The sequence below is a fragment of the Meleagris gallopavo genome, chromosome Z, assembly GCF_000146605.3.
Source record: "Meleagris gallopavo isolate NT-WF06-2002-E0010 breed Aviagen turkey brand Nicholas breeding stock chromosome Z, Turkey_5.1, whole genome shotgun sequence".
In the NCBI taxonomy this organism is placed as follows: Eukaryota; Metazoa; Chordata; class Aves; order Galliformes; family Phasianidae; genus Meleagris; species Meleagris gallopavo.
In genome coordinates this window covers 16,111,415-16,118,958 of record NC_015041.2, presented here as the reverse complement: position 1 = coordinate 16,118,958, position 7,544 = coordinate 16,111,415, and the positions used below count along the sequence as shown (strand labels likewise).

The window sequence follows — 7,544 nt, the reverse complement described above, 5'->3', positions numbered from 1 at the left end:
GGTTGGTTGGTTTTACAGTTGAGAGGTCCTTTTTTGACAAAGTATTTTTCTCCAGTTTTAAAGTAGCTGGAAACATACACTTTTCAGGAAAACTAACTTACACCAATATTCAGGAAAGCTTGAAGAGGCAACGCACATTGAGAAAAGGGAGGCAAAAAGCAACTGCGCAAATCACAAGTCAAGACTTCCCTGAGAAGGCTAAAAGAAAAAAAAACAACCCCAAACTATCTAGAGCAATTACCAGAACTCTGCATGAGAGAGTTCTCTTCTGCATGAGAGAAGGGGAAAAAGTAAATAAATAACAGAGCTAAAAAACTATCATTAGCCTGTGCTTACCAAATTAAATAAAGAAATCAAATCTTAAAACAGTCAAGTCTTACCTAAACTACTATTTTTTTATTTTTTTTTTTTAGTAGTCATCACAGAACAAGATACAGTCATAACAGACAAGAAGAGTCTTTTCAAAAACTTCCTGGCTTTCTCTGCCTCGTAAAACAAAGACCTAAAATGCATTTGGTCATAAATATCTAAGGAGTAAATTTCACTGAGAAAAAAGCTGTTTTATTACAAAACGTAATGAGAATACAGGAGAGAACAGTCATGATAAATTTAGTCTGGAAACAAAGTTCTGAAGACCAGAAGAACAGGACAATTCAGATAAACATTTAAATCTGCCCATTCCTATTATGTTTAGAAGTCAGACACTAATAATTGTTATATGTTAAACTGTATACACAATGCATGTATACAAATATAACCTTGTAATAATTAAGCCAATTTTTCCCTCTTGGGTGATAATCACAATAAAGTTCCTGCAGGAAGCTTTTCCCTTCTCCTCTCTGAAAATGCTATTTCAAATCAATAGCATTTAAAAAATAATTTTTCTAAATGGTAAGAGAGTGCAGAGGCATATGAAACAAATTCATATTTCTTTTTCTGCAATAGCAGAGTTCATCACAGCACAAAAGCAAAAGACAGCCTGTATTTACAAACTTTCAGATTAACATATATACTTTGAGCCTCATCTTATTTACCATTTTCACACTATGTGGAACTTTAATTTTGTATTACTGAGAAAAATTATCCAAGTCAAAATAACTAACATTTTAATTTTGCTTCCAAAGCTTGGTTATTATCTAAAAGCTTCCAAGCAGTCAACACGTAAAACAGGAACACAGAAAATACAGACCATGAAGATCCAATTGAACAAACTATCCAAAATAGGCACCACACAGGTTTAACACAGGTTCTCATATTTTAACAAAATTTGTTTCATTTCTTGCAGTTAAAATAAAATACTTATTTTCCCCCCTTACACTGATGGGAAAAAAAAAAAAACAAACATGGAATGCTTACTCATTCTCATACCATTTGTCCTAATTAGAGACTCCTTCCACCAGAACTATGTTGATTAGAGACTTCACCCTCCTTCTTTCCTGAATGATGTCACTAAATAGGCAGGCAGTCAGCAATATATGGCAGAAAGTTCTAACTACAAAGCATAAGAGCATTAAAGACTACCCACAGTGCAGAACCCCAGTGAGCACGTGCTACACCAGCTCATACCCCTAACACAGTACATCAAAAATGGGAATTCAGTGCAGACACATAGCACAGAGCAACCATACAGTCACTACAGGCAGAATCAGGTGGATTTACTTAGCTGAAGTGACAAACCAGAAAACAGATGTACCAGCCACGAAGCAAAAGGGTAAGTCATGCAGTCAGGCCTAGTAAGATCTGACACGGCAGGCATCTATAAAAGACTGCAAAGAATTTAAACAAAGCTTTAAAGTAAAAATGTAAATCTCAAAATACTGGAACCTTTACGATGTAGCCTAAATTTCTCCATGTGTTACAAATTCATATTGTCTGGTACTGCATCTGATAACACTGTAGGAAAATAATTTCCTTTACAAAAACTGCTAACTCAGCCTTAAAAATGTCAAGGTAACAAAGGATATTGAGATCTGGAATAACTGCAGCTCTACTATAAAGGTAATCCTTTATTCAGAATTCCTGGTACTACAAATATCTGCTGAATGGAAACGAAGCTGGAAGAAATCCTCTTCGCTTCATTTGCCTAATTACACAACATCAGAAGCAGCTAAATGGCATCTCTGGAAGTGCATAATATACTTTAGGAGTTGGAAGAGTGACTCCCATGAAAATTCCTTTCAAGCACTGGCTGCAGAAGTGGATGGGCAATGAGCAGAGGAAGCAGTTGTAATTGAAGCACCATTTGATTGCTTTGAAGCACAGATATCCTGCTTATCTTTTGTTTTCAATAAACAGGCTAAATAAGAAAAAAAAAAAAGCATGATTATTAAGATACAGAATCCTGAAAAGACTGTGGAAAATAACATAATATTTTAACTGCTTGGAGTTTCTGAAACTATTTTGATACTATTTCTGAATGGTCTAAACCGCTCTAACAAAACAAAATGCACAGTACCACATTTTTAATACAATTAACTATGAACACTGTAACAACTCTGTGACTCACTGGAACCAAGCTTTTAAAACATATAATGCTACTTTTTGTTTCCCCAGGTCCGCACCCATTACAGACCAGAGAAATGTCCCAATAAAAAGCACAACTCTTCAGTCTATCTGAACAGTTGTGAACTTCAACTTGAAACAACACATGCCATGCTGTCTCAACTCTTGTCTCAAAAGGCTGTAGTCCTTTCACTAGCATTAACCAAGGTAGGTCTCTCTCAATCTTCACACAGTTTTGAATGGAAAAGAATGAGTTTAACGGCTTAGTAGATCTGAATCTAGAACGTATTTTCTGAAAAATTGTACCGCACAGCATTCTGAAAGACTGATCAAGTTGCACTTCCTTTGAATATCAAAATGTTTTATCCTGGAACATAAATTTTCACAAGTCATCCAAAACAAGACTACGTCCAGTTGCATTCAGAACATAGCAACCCACTGAGTCTACAACAACCTCTATGTACACTCTATTCCAGTGCTTGACCACAGTTCAAGCTTTTTCTTGTGGTCAGACTGAATTTTCAGTGGTTACTTATACTCGTTCCCTCTTGTTCTGTCACATCCCTGCTGGGATCTAGTTCCCCTTTCTTCATCCTCTCCCATTGAGTACTGGACATACAGGTAAGATGAGTGAGCCTCTCTTCTCCAGGCTGAATACTTACAGCACTCTCAGCCTCTCCTCTTATGAAAGACACTCCAGTCCCTTTATCATCATTGCAACTCTTTTCTAGAGCATTTTCCCTTCATGAGCCTCCCGAGGTTCCTCTCTCCAGTTCTCCTGCCTGCCCAAACACCTACTTTAACAGCCACTCCTCCCAATTTTCTATTGTCTGCTAATTTGCTGAGGTAAACTCTGCCTTGTCATCCAGGTCATTAATGGATGTGTTAGGGATTATTAGCTCTAGTACTGAACTCTAAGGTATAACCCTAGTAAATTCTTTCAAATGGACTTCATGCCACTGGTCACAGCCCCGATGGAATGGGCTTACACATTTAGCCCATTTCTGGATACGTCTAATTATTCACTTACCTAACACATACTTTTTCAACCTCTCTTTGAGGATGCAATGGAAGACCATCACAAAAGACATAAACAAAATCCACTGCTCTCCTTTCACCCCCCAAGCTGGTCACCGCATCAAAACTATTAGCTTGAGTAAGCATAACTTTCCCTATATAAATTCATGCTCATTGCTCCCAGTCATTTCTTGGTCATTTGTGTGTTTGGAAATATGAGTTGATCTACAACTTCCTCTGGGCTGAAGAGAGGCTGACCAGCGTGTAGCTCCCTGGATCCTCTTTCTGACTAGAGGATTAACAATGCTCTCTTTGAGAACCTCTCCCATCACTGTAACTTTTAAAATACAATTATTAAAGAGCCTTGCAACAACTGTCAGCTCCCTCAGTACTTGCGGGTACATCCAGTCACCTTAAGTTTTCTCCTACCTTCTCTACTAAAGGCAGAGAAAAAAACTTCAGCAGAACTTCAATGAAAAGGGCATGAGATCAGAGACCATCCCCACCCAATTTTACAAGCGCACTGTTTAACTTGTCTAACCAGTATTTAGCAAGCAGAGAAAACAGTCCGTCCCACTGGTACTGAAGAGATCCAGCTTGCAGGAGGTCTCCTCATTACACAAAGCAAAAATATTTCCCTTCCCTTCAATACTGAAACATGTTTCACTATGGTTGGTGAGAAATATTTGAGTCTATAACAACTTCACCATAAATAAAAACAGTTTTGCCTTTTCGTAATGTCCTAGCAGAATGAAACAAATAAAAGCAGTGACATCACTATAGTATAGAAAAAGCTGGTCAAAATGATAGCAAAGCAGCTCAAATATCTGGAATTCAAGAATATAATTTACTAAAAGACTATGCTTTTTAATTATCACTATGTTAAACATAGCCCACTTAAACAGAGCCAACTAAAACTTTATAGGAGAACTAATTTTTAAAATAATGGAAAAAATAGCTTTTATACTTCTCAGGCTTTGTGGCTAGCATGAATTATTTTACAGAAAACTTTTGGTGACAGTAAGAATTTCAGAAATTGCTAGAAGATGAAAACAAAATACATTATAAACTCAAATAAGCAGGAAGGAATGCTTGAAATTTGTGAGATGAGATAGTAAAATTACAAAAAAAAAAATTTTGTGGCAGTTTTCAGCCACAAATTCTCCACATCAGATTGTAAAGGAAGATACAATTTCAAATTTCCTAACATTCCCTGAAGACTGTTTTACAACCCCCGCCTGTTGATCTGCACACAGAAATCCATGTACCAACAAATGTTATGATCACACATATACCTAGTTTTCAAAAAAAATGTAGTCAACATGCATGTGTATCTTAGTAGCACACACCTTATGATCTTCTACATACTGTCTTACAGACTATTAATACCTTAAGTACAGCACACCACAAGCTGTGTGTGGATCCCTAAGTCCTCCCTTCATTTACAAACTTCTTTGACAACCACCCTCACTTTGTCACTATATTAGAATATTTATAAATAGGGTAAAAGTAGGTTGTAAGCCATCAGCATTAAAATACTTAGTTAAGTATTATTCGATGTCTCATATTTCTTGATACTGCAGCTGCTTTGCATTGTCAGTAATAAGCTACAGCAAATTTATCAAATCCTTCTCATTGAGTCAGGAAGGCAAACCAAGCATATACAAGAAGCAAGCCTGCGTGATACCTTACAAAAGAGAGATCATCAATAACAAGGGAATGGAAGGGGGAAGACAGACACAGTTCTCTACAAGAGAATCAAAACGATGTTCATGCTACCAGAGATGTCAAGTACCAACTATACTTCACCACATCACAATGAAAGAAGTTATTTTGCCAAGGTCAAAGAGCTTTCTCAAGAAGCAGCAGGCAAACTGCTTGGTTAAAATAGAGCAACTGAAATAATCAAGCTAGAAAATGAACTGATCCCACAGTTATTTTATCTTGGGCTCACTTGAAATGCTTACATTGCCTGACAAAGTATCTGCTATAAAACAGCTGCAAAAAAAATTTTAAGCAAAAATACTACATGCTCAAGTCCTAACCACCTGATAACAAAGTCTCTCTTCTGCATTAACATAAATAAATATTCAGGATTTTTCCCAATTTAGTAGGTAATTTAAATAAATCAGACGTTCTTCCTTCTGCTACAAGATTTCATTTTAACAGAAAGTTTCTGTGGTAACATATCCTTCTCTGTTATCTGTCGTCAAAAGTAATGCCAATTTTGAAGACAAGCCCTAAGGCAAGCTCTAAAGACTTTTGTTTAAACTTTATAGTTCTTAATTTTTATTCCCCTTTTAAAGAGACAGCTTACACTTCCTTACACTCTCATACATTTTGCTTGAACAAAGTAAAACCAGCTAACACAAGTTACTTTGCTATCCAAAACCTGTATGCTAATAAGAGAAATTAATACATAACACAAGCTTTGTAGTTTTTGAAAATTGAAACACTTCTACTTACTGCAAATTGCTGAAAAAGCACAAGTATTTGAACAAAAGATTACTTATTTCTCTTATTTTCTCTCCCTGAAGGTGCACAGCTACAGCTGTAACAGAGCAAGCTTTACAACTAATATATTAAAAACAAAGTGGAGGTGTCTAACCACCCTATTCTACACTTCACCACAAAATAGATTTCACAGACCTAAGATAATTTACAAACAGGTTTGAGATATGACAGTTCTCTCAAGTTCTACCACTGTCTAAAATTGATCAGTGAAGACTCACACCTCTACTGAAAGTGAAGGAAGTAGCAGAACCTTTAAAGGTCTTCTCTCACACTGGGCCAACAAACATTCAGAACTTCTAAGCAAGCTAGCTGAAGTTTCCTCTTTCTCAACTACATTACAGTAAAGTACAGAGTCCAGTTTGTTTCCCTGTCCCTACCATCCAGTACAGAACTATTCAAATGAGAATTCTGGTACTAAAAAAATGTTTTGTTTTTAAATATACCTTCTTGCCTTGTCTCTAAAATAAGTATGAGAACTAAGGTTTCCTGTGCCAGTAATGTGATGAAGTCCTCCATCAGATTCAAATATCTTCAAAAGTATAATAACATGCCAGATATGAGATTTATTTAATGTGCATCAATTAATTTCAGACCCTACTATTTCTCATAGTATCCTAGACAAGCACGTGGCTAGACAGAAATATGATGTGATGGACAAACATTAAGCACATCTGCTCAAGCGGTTATTGTAAATGGGGTTACATAAGGCAGGCAGCCAGTCACTAGAGAGGTTCCCTAGTGCACTATTTTAGGGCCAGTTCTTCTCAGTATTTTCATCAATGGGTTAGATACTTAGTAGCAAATCCTGGAAGTATGCAGTCAACACACTAAATCGGCAGGAGCTTGAGACTCACTTGAGGGCAGAGATGCTGACAAATTGAAGGGATGGGTCGTGACCAATTGCATCAATTTCAAGAACAGCAAGTGTCAGAATCTGCATCAGGCACAGGACAGCTCTGAATATATGTAGAGTCTGGGGATGAGAGGCTGGAGCGCAGCCCCACAGAAAGGGATTTTGGGGTTCCAGTGACAACAAGTTGAATCTGAGTCAGCAGTACACACTGGCAGCCCAAAGGGCCAACAATACCCCAGGGTGCCACAGCAGGAGAGGGAAGGGGCTGTCCCACTCCGCTCAGAGCTGGTGCAGCCTCATCTCCAGCACCATGCACAGGATTGCACGCCACTCTATAAGGACGTACAACTATTAGAAGGCGTTCAAAGAAGGACTATAAAGTTACTGAAGGGTCTAGACGACATGGTGTGTGCGGAGTGGCTGAGTCCCCTGGGTTTGTTCAGCTCAGAGCAGAGGAGCTGAGGGGAGGCCTGATGGCAGCTGCAGCTCCTGACAGGGAGCGGAGGGCAAGCGCTGAGCTCTGCTCTGTGTGACAGCGACAGGGCCCGAGGGAACGGCACGGTAGCTGTGCCAGGGGAGGGCAGCTGGGGGGTGGGACAGGGGTCTGGCACCAGAGGGTGCAGGCACTTCAGGCGCTGAAGCAGGGTACCACAAGGCA

The 7,544-nt window shown here is 38.3% G+C and overlaps 1 protein-coding gene across 2 annotated transcripts in view; it reads right to left on the bottom strand.

The window, feature by feature from the left end:
• Positions 1 to 7,544, bottom strand: part of GPBP1 (GC-rich promoter binding protein 1) — a 41,533-nt gene that overhangs the window by 28,084 nt on the left and 5,905 nt on the right. The gene's annotated exons all lie outside the window — the stretch shown is intronic.